At 39.9% G+C, this 16,391-nt stretch overlaps 1 pseudogene; it reads right to left on the bottom strand.

Moving 5' to 3' along the window:
- Positions 1–4,380: 4,380 nt before the first annotated feature.
- Positions 4,381–15,032, bottom strand: LOC131313932 (probable LRR receptor-like serine/threonine-protein kinase At1g53440; annotated as a pseudogene).
- Between the last annotated feature and the right edge of the window lie 1,359 nt (positions 15,033–16,391).

The following is a 16,391-nucleotide window of genomic DNA, read 5'->3' as shown; positions in this document are numbered from 1 at the left end:
TGTTATGTATTAAGATTATAGAATATACCTAATGATGAATTGGTTAAAAGATGAGATTATTTACGTGTAAGTGAATCTAAGTATTGGTATGAGAGACATATTTTGCTATGTGTGGGGATTAGAGAAAAGGTGGATAAAAAGATTGCACGCTTAGTGAGAATATGTGACACTAATAGAATGATTTAACGATAATGAAAGCCATGGATCCACCGAAATGTGTGATGCTGGAATGAACATAGGATGCACGGGGTCCCTAATGCCCGGAAGTGCACAAGAAAGCCACGGATCCACCGAAAGGTGTGATGCCGGAATGACATAGGACACACAGAGTCCTTAATGCCCAGAAGTGCACAAGAAAGCCACGGCCTTGTTTATCCTTCCCAAAAAAGTAATCAAGGAAATTGAGTCAATACTTAGGGCTTTTCTTTGGTCTGGCCCTGATTTAAAGAAAACGGGTGCTATAGTTTCCTGGTAGCACCTGTGCTCCCCTAAAGAGGAGGGGGGGTCTTGGTTTTAAATCTTTGCAAATTTGGAACAAGGCAACCATTGCAAAGCATATTTGGTTCCTAATCTCTAGGGTAGAATAGTCCATGTGGTGTTAATGGGTCAAATCGTACTTAATACGAGGTAGGAGTTTCTGGAACCTGAAAATACCTGGTGATTGTACATGGGTTTGGAGGAAGCTTTTGAATCTCAGGCCTTTGGTTAAATCATATGTTCTTTGTATACTAGGTAATGGAAATTCAACATCCTTGTGGCATGACAATTGGCATCCTTTCGGCCCTTTAATGGACAGATTTGGTCCGAGAATTGCGTATGACTCTGGTATCCCACAAGATGCCTTTGTCTCTCACATCATTGATGGTTCAAATTGGGTGTTCCCCATTACCCAAACATTTGAACTAAATGAGGTGAGAAACACTATGCCCTCTCTTGTTCAGTCTAGGTTGAATGGGGCAAATCAAACAAGGTGGATTCTTACTTCCAATGGGCAGTTCACAATTGCCTCCCTAAGGGACGAATTGAGAACTCTCTTTCCTAGGGTCTTGTGGCATAAGGTAGTGTGGTTCTATGCACACATACCTAAATGCAGCTTTGTCACATGGCTTGCCATTCATAATAGGCTAGCCACTGCTGATAGACTCGTTTCATTTGGTCTGAATATTCCTCCACAATGTGGTTTACGACCATCTCTTATTTAATTGCCCATTCACCAAGCAGGTGTGGGATACCATTCAGACCAAACTCCATGTTACATGGCCTGCTAGACCTTGGGCAGACTCTGGTAACTTTGTTATCAAATTTTAAGGGCAAATCTCTCAAAAGTGTAATCAATAGATAGATTGGGCTTACATTAACTATTTATCATATTTGGATTGAGAGAAATTTGAGGAAATTCCAAAATCAATCCTGTACTTGGGAGATAGTTGTTCAAAAAATTTGCAACATGGTGAGAGCAAGGCTTTTATCACTTTCTAATTTTCCTCATTCACAAGCAGAATTGATTGTAAATGAGTGGAACAATATTGTGAGCTAAATTACTTTGCTAGTTGCTGGTTCTAATTGGCTGTGTGATTCAATTGGGCAGGTTGTCCTCTAGCTTGGCAAGGTGGAACGATTCTTGACTACTATAAAAGGTTTGTTCAAGTGTTAGCTACTGCTATTACTTCTATCATAGCAGGTAGATACCTTAATCTTTGGTGACTGACTCTGAGTTACAATTTTGAAGTGTGTCCTACCATATTGTGTGTTACCCTAGTGAGTTGTGTGCTTGTGCCTCATCCTTTTAGTTTGAGAGTGGAGGTAATATCTAGTGGGAAAATCATGTGAGATCTAGTGGAAGGAGTTGGTGGAGCCCTTTCCCTATGCTTGTGTGAAAAAAGATGAGTGGGAGGCCAGTTTTCAAGGGTGATATAAGTCAGTGAGACCTCATACTGAGCTTGGGAAACCCCGTTCTGACACTATAGTTCACCTGTGTGTTGCACTTACAATACTGCAATTATTCAGTCCTTTGTATGCTTTTATTATGTGTTAGCTGATATGGTTTGATGAATCCTTGGTTCAGTTGTGTTCTGTCTGTTATGGCCAGATTTACAAGCTAGGATGATGCATTCTATTTTCGTTGCTGTTCGATCTGTTATGTTCAGTTATGTTCAGCTTTTCTCATGCTGTCTGGCTTTGAATGGGCTGTTGGGCTATAGCTTTCATTTGATTAGCTATTATTTCTGTCCAGCAGTGGTTAGCTGTAGTATCATTGCCCAGTTGTTGTCGAGCTTGCTGTTACTTTTTAGCAGCTTTGATTTAGTTTGGCCTATCCTAGGGGGCTGTCCCTTGGAGTTTTAAGCTTTTCTAGGGGGCTGTCCCTAGCTTTCTTTTGCATCCTTTAGCTGTTGCTGCTAATTGATAGGTTGTTGCTGTTGTCCAGTTATACCATGTTGTGGATGGGGTTGAATCCACATGAGTGTATCGAGCTGCTGCTGTACATACCAGAAAATAGTTTGCATTCTGCTGCTTATGTTGGGTTGGTTTGTTCTCTGCATACCAGCAACTGAAGAATTTTATTGCCTCTAACCAGCAATCTGTGGTTACTTCACTGTAGAGTTTTATTGCACTTGATTTTTGCTATAAAACCGTTCTGCAGCTACTGTTCTATTCTGTTGCTTCTGCATCCTGAAGGGTTTTACTGCAACTGAATTGTACTGGTTGTTGTTTGCTTCCTGCTGTTGGATAGTTTACTTACTGCTGATAAGGCATTCAGTAGATTAAGCCTCTTGTTATTTAGTTATCCTTTTGGTTGGTGACTTGTAATCGTTGTTTTCCTTCCCTCTTCTAGATGGATTGGAAACAATGCATATCTTTTACCCCATGTAGCCATTTGGCATAAGCAATTTTTTTTTTACTTTGTTTTGTCTTCTTTTTTCTTTTCCTCTTGGGATATGCCTCTTGTAGGCTGTATATTCGGTTAGTCTCTTTTTCAATTTCAAGCTGATTTACCCAAAAAAAGAAAATAAATGCCACGGATCTACCAAAAGGTGTGATGCCGAAATAAACATAGGACGCACGGGGTCCTTAATGCCCGGAAAAGAAATCGAAACATGTGACATAGTGAAAACGGAGAATCTTGTTATTGTTTAGTATCATGTTAAAATGAGAATGTGTGGGTTTTGATGATGAGGCTGATTGATTAATGATATTAAATGGATGTAATTGAGAACTTGGGAAGTGAAATTTAGAAAGAACAGAGCACTCATGTGAGGAACTATGAACTTTTAACTTGAGTTGGTGCCTTGGATGGTTTGAAGTGTCGATACTTGCTTTCTTCTTTTCTTATAGACTTCCAATTATAGTGACTTGATGTATTGCGATTGGTGTGGTAATTTGTTTGGTATGGAGACATGTTGGATACTTTGTGGTGATCCATGATGGGAGGTTTAAAGTGGTCTTTGCGCCTTAGATTTATGAAGGAAAACAAATAAAACGAATTTTGAGGGAATGAGAACTTGAGACTGGAATTAAAGGCATGTGTGAATGCAAGTGGGTTGAATCATGATGTGTTGGTGATAAAATGGGAACTTGATAAAGGGGATACGATAGAGGATACGATGGATGCTAATATGAGTTTTGAAAGGTTGTTTTGGGAATGAGTGTGAGTCCTTTGATGTTGTAATGTGGTATTGTTCGATGTATATGTTTTCTCCTTCTTATGTGTGGAGTATAATTTGGATGAGGGGGGCTAGGGAGTTAACCCGTAATGTTTCTAAGTAGTAAAAAAAAAATGTAGTAACATGAATTGATATGGGTAAGGGCAAGCCGAAATTTTAAGAAGAAGATGCGCACATGTGTGTATGTAAACAGGTGAGAGTGTTGATGTGAGTGAAAGAGAGTCAATGTTTTCTAAAGGAAGGATAACATAATAAGTTCTCCCTTTAGTCAAAACGTTTTTGCTCTCATTAAATTGTTTTCTTAGCATGTCTCACCCCATTAGCATATAAAGTTTGTAGAGATTTCCCTACTTGGTGCGTGGGTATGAGCCCGGAGCCGTAGCATGGAGTGACATGCATGCATTCGAGTGCATACTTTTGAAAGCTGAGAAAGTGAAGATATTTTGTCTACTTCAAATTCACATTTTGAAGGTGTAATGTAAACTCTTATCATCTTTTTAACTCATGTATCTATGGAGTATTGGGCCTATGGAGTATTGGGCCATAGCGCCTCAAGTTGTAATATTTTGAAATTACAATTCGAGAAGGTTGGTAAGAACTCCTTTTGGGAAATATTTATGTGTATCAAGTGAGGATATCTTATATGAAAAATTATCAATATTTATGTTGAAAATTGAGGGCGTGACACTCAAAACCAAACAAAGGCTAAGCAATAGGACAAGAAGTTAATGAGGGGGCAGAAAATAAGTTGCAACAAACTTGCTTAAATCTAGCACCTGGGCTTAAGGATTAATTGGATTAGCACTAAATCAAGGGCATGATAACTTTACCATAGGACAAGAAGTTGATGCATAATCCATTATTGATGTGAAGAATATCATAAATTGTACACACAATTAACTAAAGGCATACCACTTGCTGAGAGAGTGAAGAAGTTGCAACAGAATCTTGAATTTTCAAAAGGGTTAACAACTACCCAAGCGCTTTTGTCAGCATTGTTGCAGGGGGTTCAAAGGTTTCCAATAACTTCTTCAAAAGGAATGTCTCTTTATCACGAGGTAGAACTTCAAAAAACACCTCAATATTTGAAGCGAAGCAGGCCAAGTAACCGAACCTGTGCAAATTATAAACTTATACTATAGAAAGCAAAATAGAAAATCCCAGCACATGCTCCACGTGCCTTTCTTGAATAATCAATAGACTAGAATTGTTCGACAAAAATAACTAGGTTACAAAATCAAATAATTATTTGAAAATGCAAAGGGCATCGACGGTGCACAGACCAGCATGCGGGGCCCACTCCAAGTCCCGCATGGATGATCCAAGCTGTTCAATAATTTTCTCATAAATGTTGATTACAACCATAATTTTCGCATAAATGTTGGAAAACATAGTTTGCAGACAACCATGTTTAAAATAATTTTCTCATAAATGTTGATTACAACCATAAACAAATTCGAGAAAGCGGTTATCATGAAAAGGCACCACTTCAAATAGAACATGTTCCAAAGATTGGAAGGCATGCTACACTTGTTTAGCTTAAGCGATAAGTCTTGTGAAATAAAATGCAATAAAATTAGGGAAATATACCGCTTTGTTGGCTCACATAATAAATTGAGCATCCAAGAGAGCAACCTGATGAATCTCAACTTCTTTGGAAAAAGAGTCACTTACACCCCGCGTACACCTCAACTGCAATCAAATACATGAAGAATACAATAAAAAGCCAAACTTACTGTAAAGAATCATAGGAGAAAAACGATATTACAAAGAAGCATAAAATAAATAGGGATTACGATACAAAATCAAATGGTTGAACTAAGGGATTGCAAACCTTTTGCCATGAAAATTGAGCCATTCAAGAAGTCAGTGATTGCGTCTGTTTGTGTGTGTGTGTGTGAGAGAGAGAGAGAGAGAGCGGGGGGGGGGGGGGGGGGGAGGGAGAGAGAGAGAGTTAAAAACGCAATTGTAAATAGAGAAAGGTCGTGAACTCACAAAAACTAATCAAAATCCTAGCCACTTTTGTCGTTACCACATTAGTTCCACTATATTGTGGTGGGATTTAGGCAACAAAATCCCCGTGCTTATAGGAATTTTAAATTGAAGATTGCTAAGTGTTCTTCCTCTCCCCGATCAAAATCTATCCCATCCCAATCAAAATCTATCTTTCGTTGAGAAGTATTTTTCATTAGAATCATTACCATTCCAACCATCGTACACATTATGTTCATCAACACGTTGTTACCTAAAAGGGACGACAAAAGGCACGGAGAGAGTATAATACATGGGAACGAACATACCAAACACCAAATATGGTTTCACCTTAAAAAAAAACAATACATCAAACAGTTCGTGAACAACTAACCATGGACCCTCAAACCAATCAAAGTCACATGTTCAATCATAAAAGTGAGAAAAGTTTGAGATCAGAGTTTGTTGCTCCCTTTTTTTTTTCCATCAATTGTCTCAATGTGGCCTTTTTACAAATAGGTGGCAAGTACTCAATCATCAGTATTTCATTCAAATTCTAAGCAAATAGTGAGAAAGGAAAAATTCCCCAATCCAGAATATAAATATTGTTACTGTATGATTTCCCATAGCAATTAAAAAACAAAGAATTAAACTTTTTTGCAAATTTAAAGAACCGTTCAATTGAAAACTCGAGAACAACGAAGAGGAAATTCAAAAGCAAAGGATTAAACTTTTTGCAAATTTAAAGAACTGTTCAATTGAAAACTCAAGAACAACGAAGAGGAGACAGAAACCGATTTCTTACTTGAGAACTCCTGCTACAAAATTCAATGGGTGCCAATGTCCTTTCGTCCTTGAGAGCTGAAGCAAAATGGAAATGCATGTCTTTCAATTGACCAAATGTGTGACCTGAAAAATCAAAATTTAAATGCCAAATTAAAGCTCAGACAAATCCAAAACAAATATGTAACCCTAAGCCCCAAGGACTGAGTCGATCCCTCGACACAAAACCCAAACTACGTGCCTTCAAAATCCTTTCACTTCAGTTTGGAGGAGTGTTGCCGACGCCTGAAGGGACGATGCCGAGGACGGTGGCTCGCCGCATCTCAAATCAGGGGCGAACACGGCTGAAAGAAGGTGAAGGCAATCTTCCACCGTGTGTAAATAAAACTCCACCGTGTTTGGTTGAAATCGGCCAATAGGGATGGGGATATGGGTTAATCAGTTACGTCAAAGTGGGAGAAATGAGAGGTTATGGGTGACTGTTCGATGGAGTTACTTGAAAGAGAGAGAGAGAGAGACAATGGGAGAGATAAGAAGTTATCGATGGTGTGTGAACGTGGAATTAATGGGAGAGATGCGAGGTTATCGGTGTGTGAACGTGGTTCATGGCAGTTCCCATATCTCGTGTGTTTGGGCGGCAAAACTTGATACCCTCAAATTCGTGAACAGCCATAGGATACAAGACCATGGGTAAACAATGTAAATATGATAGAATTATCAAGTGAACAGCCATAGGATACGAGACCATAAACTATACAAATCGTCCAACGTGATAAAAGAATCAATTCAAATAAATGCACTAATCCCCATTTGGAATTCATTGTGCCCTTTAGAAAGAACAGCTTTTTACTGTTTGATATCCTATAATCAAATCCTGGTAACTAACTATTTAGAACTCGACAATTTCAAAAAGACTGTTCGAGTACTAAGATTGTTTAATGGTTGAAACCAAAGGTGAAAGACAAGCATGAATATTGTTTGCAAGGTCAAAGTTATTGGTTGTTGCTTTGATCTATCTCAAGGTGAAATAACCTGTTTGCAGCTCAAGTACTCGAAGTTCTGTAACAAAGAGAAAATGGAAGAAGTTAGAAAAGCACAGTGCAAACACAGCTAAAGAAGAATGATTAAGATTTTAAAACCAATCCTAAGGTGGTTGTGCTACATGAACCTTGACATAACTATTTTTGGAACAGTACAAACATCCCACGCTACTTCCCATTAGTTGTGCTGTATGAACAATACATTCCTGCTCAAGGCAGCATTTATCTTACTCCTAATCGTCATCAAACCACATGTACGATGATTAATAGTCAATCTAAAAGTCATTGATTTTGGTCTACTCAATAGGTCCGTGCGGTTCTAGTGATTCAGTATCTTTGTGCATCTTTGGAAGTCGATGTGTCCTTGGATTGCTAGATTATAGTATGTGAGAGCATTGTTCGGCTCAATATCCTCTAGTATGAACTTTTGCAGAACAAGTTTGCTCGGCCTCCTAATTAGAAGGCCATCAATGCAGGTGTTCATTTTGAGAGCTTGGTTGGCCAATCCAATGCTCATTTATCATTTAACATTTTGGTAGCAGCTCTACGTAGCCACCATCTCGCTAATGATTTGCCTGTTTTGTCCATGTGTTTTTCTCCCTCTTTTGATCGATTGGAAACAAGTGGTTAGGACATTCATGTAACCACTTGGCCAACTACTCCAATTTTCTTTTGCTATTTTCCTTTTTTTTTTTATGTTTTTCTTTGTCCTCCTAGGGTATGCCTCTTGTAGGCTGTACATTCAGTTAGCCCTTTTTTCTATTTCAAGTTGATTTACCCACACAAAAAAAAAAAAATCAATCTTATCAGCTGTAGGTTGTAGCCTAGTTAGGTAACACTCAGACAAACCATGTATGAGAAGTGCATAAAACTTTCTCTCGCTCTTTCTTCTCTCTAAACTTTCTCTCTAAACTTTTCAGAAGATAGGGTTTGTGCTTGGGGGGGTGGGGCTGCCGCCTCCCACCTCCACCCCCTCCTCCCTCCTCCGGCCACCCACCCTCCTCCACCATACCGCCCCCTCAAAACCCTCTCCTCAGCCGCTTTCCTGCCCTCCGCTTCTACCTCTCTCACCCGTCCTCCGTTTCCCCCTCTCAATCCCCCTTTCCCGCTTCCTTCTTCTCCTCCGTGGCTCAGGTTGGGTTTAGATCGGGCGTTGTGGTGTTGCTAGGGTGGCTTGGCTTCTCCTCCGGCGAATAAGTTGCAGGTTCCGTGGCGGCAGCTCCAGCTTCATTTCCGGCTACCGGAGGTTTTTTTTCCTTGTTTTTAGCTTTTGTTCTGTTTTTTACTCTCCGGTTTCGGAGAGGGTTGTTCCCTGCGTGGAGCTTTTGCTACCCTTTGTGGGTGTTTCTGTTTCCGTTGAGAGTTGGTCGGAGAAGAGGACGGTGAGGCGCGTCAAATTACAGCTGCCGTCTTCTTCTCCGTTTGCATCTACGTCCACTCCCTACGTGGAACTTTCTCTACCACTTTTGGGTAGTGTTTTCTGTACTCAGAGTATTCCTATCCAAACCATATGGATTATCCTTATCGTGGGTTTGTTCCCATCGATGGGCTCCGGTTTGGGGTTTGTAGCCCTTTGGGCGGATTTTGAGTAATCAAAATCTTCTGAGTTTGTTCAAAAAAAAAAAAATGTATGAGAAGTGCATGAAGAGATATGCTTAAGATTTCAGATTTCACAATTGGGCTTGTTTTCATGTGAAATTTTCAGCTGGCCTTCTACTCACGTGAGTAGCATTTGCATAATTCACAACAAACTGCACCAAATCCAGGCCCATCGAAAGCTCAAGCATCCATCCTATCAAGCAGATTTTACAAGCAGCGGCAATAGAATTTCATATGCAGAATTCATTGAGTGTCAAATCTTACCTTTATTTTCAAGATCTTTACCCCCCAAGGCATCCTTTCATCCAGAGTACAACCAGGATCAACACAAGGAGTACAAAGGAAGCAGCCACGGTGCCAACAATAGCTCCCGCAGATAGGCCAATACTAACTTCAAAATCTACGGAAAGAGGAAAATCAGCCTCTGACAAGGTAGGAGCATAAAAGAAAAAAAGACTAACCCAAAATAGAAGATATTACCCACTTGGAGTTACTGTGATAGCAGATATTAGAGGTCAGTAGTCCCTTTTCCTCTCCAGTATAGGTGTATCTCCAAAGTGCTACCAATAACAAGAATGTCATCAAATTCCCTAGTGATACCTATGCCAACACCTTTAGCTACCTCCTTTATGTTAAAATCCTTCAAAACTTCTTTCCCCAAAGTTAGGAGAAAAATTAACCCATTAGCCAAAAGCTAGCAATATTTATCTTTCTAAGGCTAAAAAATGAACGGTCTTGCTACCCATATGAGTACTAGAAGTTAGAACTTCAATACATATTCAGAGATTTCTACAACCGCCTCACGACTATTAATACATTTTCTGCCCATTAACAACTGCCTTAAGGGAGGTCATTAGCACAACCATAGTCCAAAAAAGAAAGAGCCCATAAAGCAATTTGTTTATAAAAATATGGTAAATGGTAAATGAGACATGCATGAAATCTACCAGAACATTGGCCTCCCAACTCACTTGGATTGATACATCAAAAATGCGTCTTCCAAGGCTGCTATGTGTCTGATCGTTAGAGTACATTATTTCAGTGAAGTGAAGACGCACTTTATAACTGCCATTACACAAGCAAAGTCCATAATACTTGAGTGAATTTGGGGCAAGGCGGGCTGTTGTGTAGTACTCTGCACCAGTCATATTCAAAGAGAATGAGTTGTTTGCTAAATAATTAACATCCCCATTGCTCATGAAAAACCTTGTGCTACTATAAGCCCATCTTTGTGAAGAGGCAAAAAGTATGATGGACCGCCAAGTCCTCTTCATATTCATTCCCCTCGGCGGTTATTTGGCTGCCTCCGCAATTGATGTATAATGAATGGTCTGCACATAACAAAGAGACCAAGACTACTACACCCTCAACTTAATTCCCAAGGTGGGGTTGAGAGCTTTTCTTTGTAGGAATAGAGAGAGAATGCACTCCCCCTTTACCAAAAATCATATTTTTGCATCAATCCACCGAATTGCTGGTGGTTAAACCTCTACAATCCACACCATACAACTGGGTCAGAGGTCTCAAGCTCTGCATCTGGTTCAAAGTCTGATTCACTCTTGAATCTGGTCCAAAGTCACGAAAGGGATAATTTTCGATCTTCGACTTCCATGGTCAATCAGCCATCATCTCAATCGACTTCCATGGTCAATCGGCCAACACCACCTCACCATCGCGATCTTCAAGCACCGACGTCCAGCCGGATGAGTTAGGAGTGGAAGATGATGCGAAATATGGGGTATGCACTGGTGTGGCCGTGGGTTTTCTGGCCAAACCTCATCATCACCAGATTCCTTTCTCTCGAGCGTGGGTTTTCGATCTGCCCGAGTGTTGGTTCTGGATTGCGAATGCTTTGAGCTGGTCTGCCGGTGGCTTGAGTACGATCTGGCTGCCGGTGGGAGTGAGGTGCAAACAGGGGAGTGCTCCGAAATCCTCTTATAGCGTACTCGGCAGTGAAGTTCTTTGATTCAGAACCGGTGTTCAGTAGCGGCGACAGGAGTCCTACCCGTGTGGGTGCTGGATGCGATCCAGTGCTCGGTAATGGCAAAGGGAGTCCTACCGTGTGGGTGCTAGTTCTGTGAGGGTTTTGCACTGTGCAAGGTTATAGAGCTGAAAATCTTCAGTCATCAGAGGTACCTACTCGTTTAATTATTTTTTTCAATCCAGATCCAGAGTACAGCCACGGTTGGTAGCTCTAGATTGCAGTACAATTGTTTGCAAACGCTGGTAGTAGCTCAGCCAAACCCATACAATTGATTTCAAACCTGGTGTTTGGAATGCCTCAAACATGTAAATCCAACATTAGAAACTCGAATGGGCAGTCATCTGTTGGACTGAGATTGGGTTAATCGTGTTGGATCTATTTCATTAATCCTTGTATTAGCTAGATGTTTCCAAGCTCTTTGTTGAGCTTCTTTAAATTCCTAGGTTCTTTGCTTCATTAGCCCGGTGGTCGTGCGTAGTATGGTTGTGACCGTGGCTATCATTAATTAGATTGGGATCTTGCGCTGATTGAAAGGGGTAGCTTTGCGGCTGCCATTGACTAGATCGGTGGTTGGTCTCTGATTGAAAAGGGTAGCTTCCGAGGTTGTCTTTGATTAGATTGGTGGTCATGCACTAATTGAAAGGATAGCTTTGTGGGCTGTCATTGATTAGATTGGTGGTAGTTCACTGATTGAAAGGGGCAGCTTGGTTCGCCTGCAGTTCAAGTGGCCACATTTTGTGGCTCCTCTTTCTGTTCCTCTTTTAGATAATAGCGAGCCTAGGGGATTAGGTTGAGGGTGTAGTAGTCTGGATGGAATGGGCGTGGTGTGCTGGGTACTTGGGAGGGTAGCCTTGTCGGATGCCGACATCTCCAGTTCGAGCCTCCTCTCGGTTCCCAGTCCCTCTGTAGTAGCGGATCTTTTAGAAGTGGGTATTATGCTTGTTTACTGGGCTTGGTTGGAGTATTAGTATCTTGGTTTGCTTATCCCTTCTCTGGAGTCTGTGGTGATTGGTAGTTGGCTAAGAACGGGTTGTTTTTGGCAAGCCTTAGGCTTGGATGAGGGAGTATTAGGCCGGATGGAATGGGCGTGGTGTGCAGGGTGAGGCCCACTATCGGATGCCGACATCTCTGGTTCGAGCCTCTTCTTGGTGCCTTGTTCCTCTGTAGAAGTTGTTCAGCTTCCCTTGATGCCGTTTGCTATGTTGTTGCTAGTCCTCAGTTTTTGTTATCTTTTGGTCATCTCTGGCCGTGACTATTTATTTTATTTCCTATCCTGGCGGGATGTGCCAAGTAGTAGTTCAATTTCATGTTATCTCTACTTGTATCACTTCATATCATACCCTGTTGCACTATCCTTCCGCTTAGATGGATAGTGCAACGGGGGTATGATCTCTATACACATGGCACTTTTGTTATCTTTACTCTACCCTACTCTCCACGCGGGTTTTGCATGGGTTATCGCACTTTTTTCAATCTTTTTTTTCTTCCTTTTCTTTTCCTCCTGGGGTATGCTCATGTAGGCTGTACATTCGGCTAACCTCTTTTTAATTCAAGCCAATTTACCAAAAAACAAAAAAACAAAAAAACAGAGACGACAAACTTAAAATGTCGATGCATCAATGTCATAATAGAAGAGCTGGGGATCATATTATTGCATACATTGGGGAGATGTGGAGCAAGGGAGATCCTTCTTCAAGCACCATTCAATTCTGCAAAACGAATTTAGTTTCTTTCACCTATTACAGTAAGATTAGATAATTTAATTTCTTTCGATGTTACGAACTTACAAGTTGCTCTCTATGGATGAATGGCTGGAAACTAAGTTCCTGTTGACCAATATACAAAGGGTGACTTCTCGATGACATGTAATATTGGAAGTCAAATAGAACTAATAATGCAAAAAGCTTACACCCTAGATGCCTAGCAACCAGATGCAGATGACTCAATAAAGTTGTTGTATGACACCTCACTGCAATAGGAATAGGAATGACATTTGTGACAAATTTGTTGGTGATCAAGCTCAACATCAACGTCCTTCCCAAATCAGGACGTGGTAAACATTTATGCCGCATGAATCAAGAGGTGGGAAAGATACTAACATATCATTTTTGTTGCTTAGAATCCAACCGGGTAGAGCTCCAGTCAGTGAGTTGCTAGTCAGTAACCTGCATCATCAACCAATATTAGGTCGCACGCTGAATAGTAATCAAGCATGATGCTAACAAGCAGCTTCAAACATTAGTAAGCGAACAATATACACACTATGTAAAATTTTGTATATACAACTATCTAAATCTAGTGGCTTACATGATATCTAGATCAGAACTCTAAAGTGAACCCGGAATTTGACCACTCAAGTTGTTAAAGCTCAGATCTCTGCAAGCAAGAACTATGGCATATCAAAATCATATACAATTACACTGCAGAAAGGAGGAAATATAAAAAGATTCCTTCAATCAATTCAATCTCATATGATGTTCCTGCTTGTCGTTCACCAAGTAGTTCTAAAACTCTGGACGTACCCTAAACAACAACTCTAGAAGGAAAATTAAATAGCACAAAACAACTGTACCAAACAAATTTAATTTGTTACATATAATTACAACATGTCAAGTCATTAACCAGATTATTTGCCATTGTGACTAGCTTAACAGCAACGGTCTTGTATAGTGTAACATGCCAAGTGAAGTAACATATGAAACCACTTCAGTCCAGAATACGAGCATAACGAAGATGGCATTTTGCTTTTGTAGAGATATCAAATCAGAAGGAATTAATAAATCACGAAACAAGTAGCTTGATAAGACTATCAACAAAATGAACTTACAAATATTTGAGTTTAGGCAGGTCACTGATGTAATCTGGGATTGGACCAGTAATTAAGCAATTTCTCAGTACCCTATACAATGAAGTAAAATGTACTCCATTAAGGTAATTAAACAGCAAATTGACAACATAAGGTTTCATTGTCCCATGGAGTATATCCATATTCAACGTACAAAGTTTCCAACTTTGTCATGTTCTGCAGATCAGGGAATGTCATAGCTGACCCATTCAAATCAGATATCCTCCTGAAAAATTAAGATGGATCAGATCAGACTGCTTCAAATATCCTTCTAAATAGGATAATGTAGTCTGGAAATGTAAATAAGTCCTCACAGTTCTTCCAAATTTATCAGCGCGGATATGGTAGAAGGAATAGGGCCACTCATGGATGTGCCTTGCATGTCCCTGAAACATAGTTAAATCAACTATTCATTTGAGATTTTCTTGCACAAAATTTGAAGTTTAAATTTCATTCATTTCTGAAAATTCCCCAGGTGAGAAAAGATTGATTATGAATAAGAAAGAAGAGGTGATACTCACAGTCTGGTTAATTTTTGTCTAGCTCCCTATCATCTGGTATTTTGCCAGACAGTGTACTCCCATCTATCCTACTGCAGTTAGAGAGTACTCTCATCTATCCTACTGCAGTTAGAGAATGGAATTTTCAGAATTACTGAGGTTCGAGACCAAGAAATTTCAGCATAACCACCACTTACAAATCTGTCAAGTTTGTCAGTTTGCTGAATTCTTCTGGAATTGGTCCCGTAAAATTGTTAGCAGAAAGAAGGCTGCCTCAATGAATTTTTGAAGAACTACCCAAAAAAGAATTGGACAAATAGTAGATAACAAAAAAAGAACTTTCAGAGCCTAGAGTGCAATAACAAAAAAACATTGGAGTTGCAACAATGAAAAAATATTGCAGGTCCTCTTAATAACCCTCACGCGATTTTTATTGTTTTACAAAAGAGAGAATTAATTCACATGATCAAAATTACTCCTAATAGATACACTCATCATACCATTGATATGAACGACCTTCCCACGAGAATAATACACTACTTCAGTTCCATTTGGTAATCCACCATCCTCAAAAACTAAACTAATTATGCAACCCTTGATCTCAAGGGAAAAATAAAAACATTGCAAGGCAAAGGATTACCTCGTCATATTCGACATTTTCTGAAGTCCAATAATGTGAAGAACCTTTAGCTCCCACTTGATTCTTCTTTTTCTTCTCAAATCTTCAGCTGCATGTATACACACAAATTGGTGGTATAACTTCAATTCAATGCCAAATGAAGGAAAGATCTCACAAAATGTAGCAGCTCCCTGATATTTTATTCCAAGAGAGATACATGATTCCCTGAAATCTACAACTACTCTTCACTCGTACATGCTAACTTAATCGGTCTTTTTTCTTTCACCTTCGACAGAGAAAAAGACCAATATGGAGAATATGGAAAGGACAAAGGCATGACTTACATAATACTCAAGGAAGACAACTAAAAATTGAAGCATTGGACAAGCCAACAGTTAGGCAGCAAAAGCCAATTGGATGAGATGAATATATATTTCTTGGTATACTAAGTTACTAACGTGACTTTTGTACCTTAGCATCAGTTTTTGGGAAGGTAAAGGAGTTTGTTGAGATATGGATACTTTGTAACAATAATTTCAGAGTCCTAAAGGTTGCATGATCTGCCAAATGTAGATATGAACCACCCATTTTCATAGTGACAAACTTTGCAATAACTTCAAGACCGGAGAGACTATCAACATAAGCCCCAAATTGAGTCAAGATATGAACAACACAAACAGAACCAGCAAAAACAAACTTCTAACTATGACCTAACAGCAGTCAGCAAGGTTCTACGAAATTTTCTACTATTATGAAGCAAAATTAGCATCATACGGACCAATACTATCAACTAGGGTTCAAAATCAAAATTAGAATTAGTATTTCAAATAAACTATTGACATCGTGCATCGATTATGGTTTTCAAAGGGAGGAGAGGAAAGGCTAAAATTGGAGTTCATAGTATAAAATAAAATAAAATAAAATAAAAATTTAGATTAGAGTAAAAAAAAACAGAATCAAAATCTTCTTGCCCATAACTAAGATCGAAATCTTCTTGGTCTAAATCTAAATATGGAACATCTGTGTAGGTACATAATGAGTTGTACGAACTTGAATCTAAACGCACCACTCGATGCACGATGACGATAAAGGTATGAACGGATCATATTATGAGGTAAGAGAGCAGAGGCAAAGACGAAATTAAAGCCGTACTTGCTGAGGATACCTCCTTTTTCGATCTGGTTCTGATACCACCCGCCGAGGCCCGACTTGAACATGTCGATCGGGCCTTTTCCTCGCCGGTGGAGGATCACCTCAACCTCGGGGACCTTGGTCTGACCCGAACTCGTCGTCGGTAGTAGAAGCGAATACTCCTCGTTAGGTTCGGCGGTGGTGGCGTCGTCGGTAGTAGAAGCGAATACTCCTCGTTAGGTTCGGCGGTGGTGGCG

This window comes from Rhododendron vialii, chromosome 13a (assembly GCF_030253575.1).
Source record: "Rhododendron vialii isolate Sample 1 chromosome 13a, ASM3025357v1".
NCBI classification, from domain to species: domain Eukaryota; kingdom Viridiplantae; phylum Streptophyta; class Magnoliopsida; order Ericales; family Ericaceae; genus Rhododendron; species Rhododendron vialii.
The sequence above is the reverse complement of the archived record's forward strand: the minus strand, read 5'-3'. Positions and strand labels throughout refer to the sequence as shown.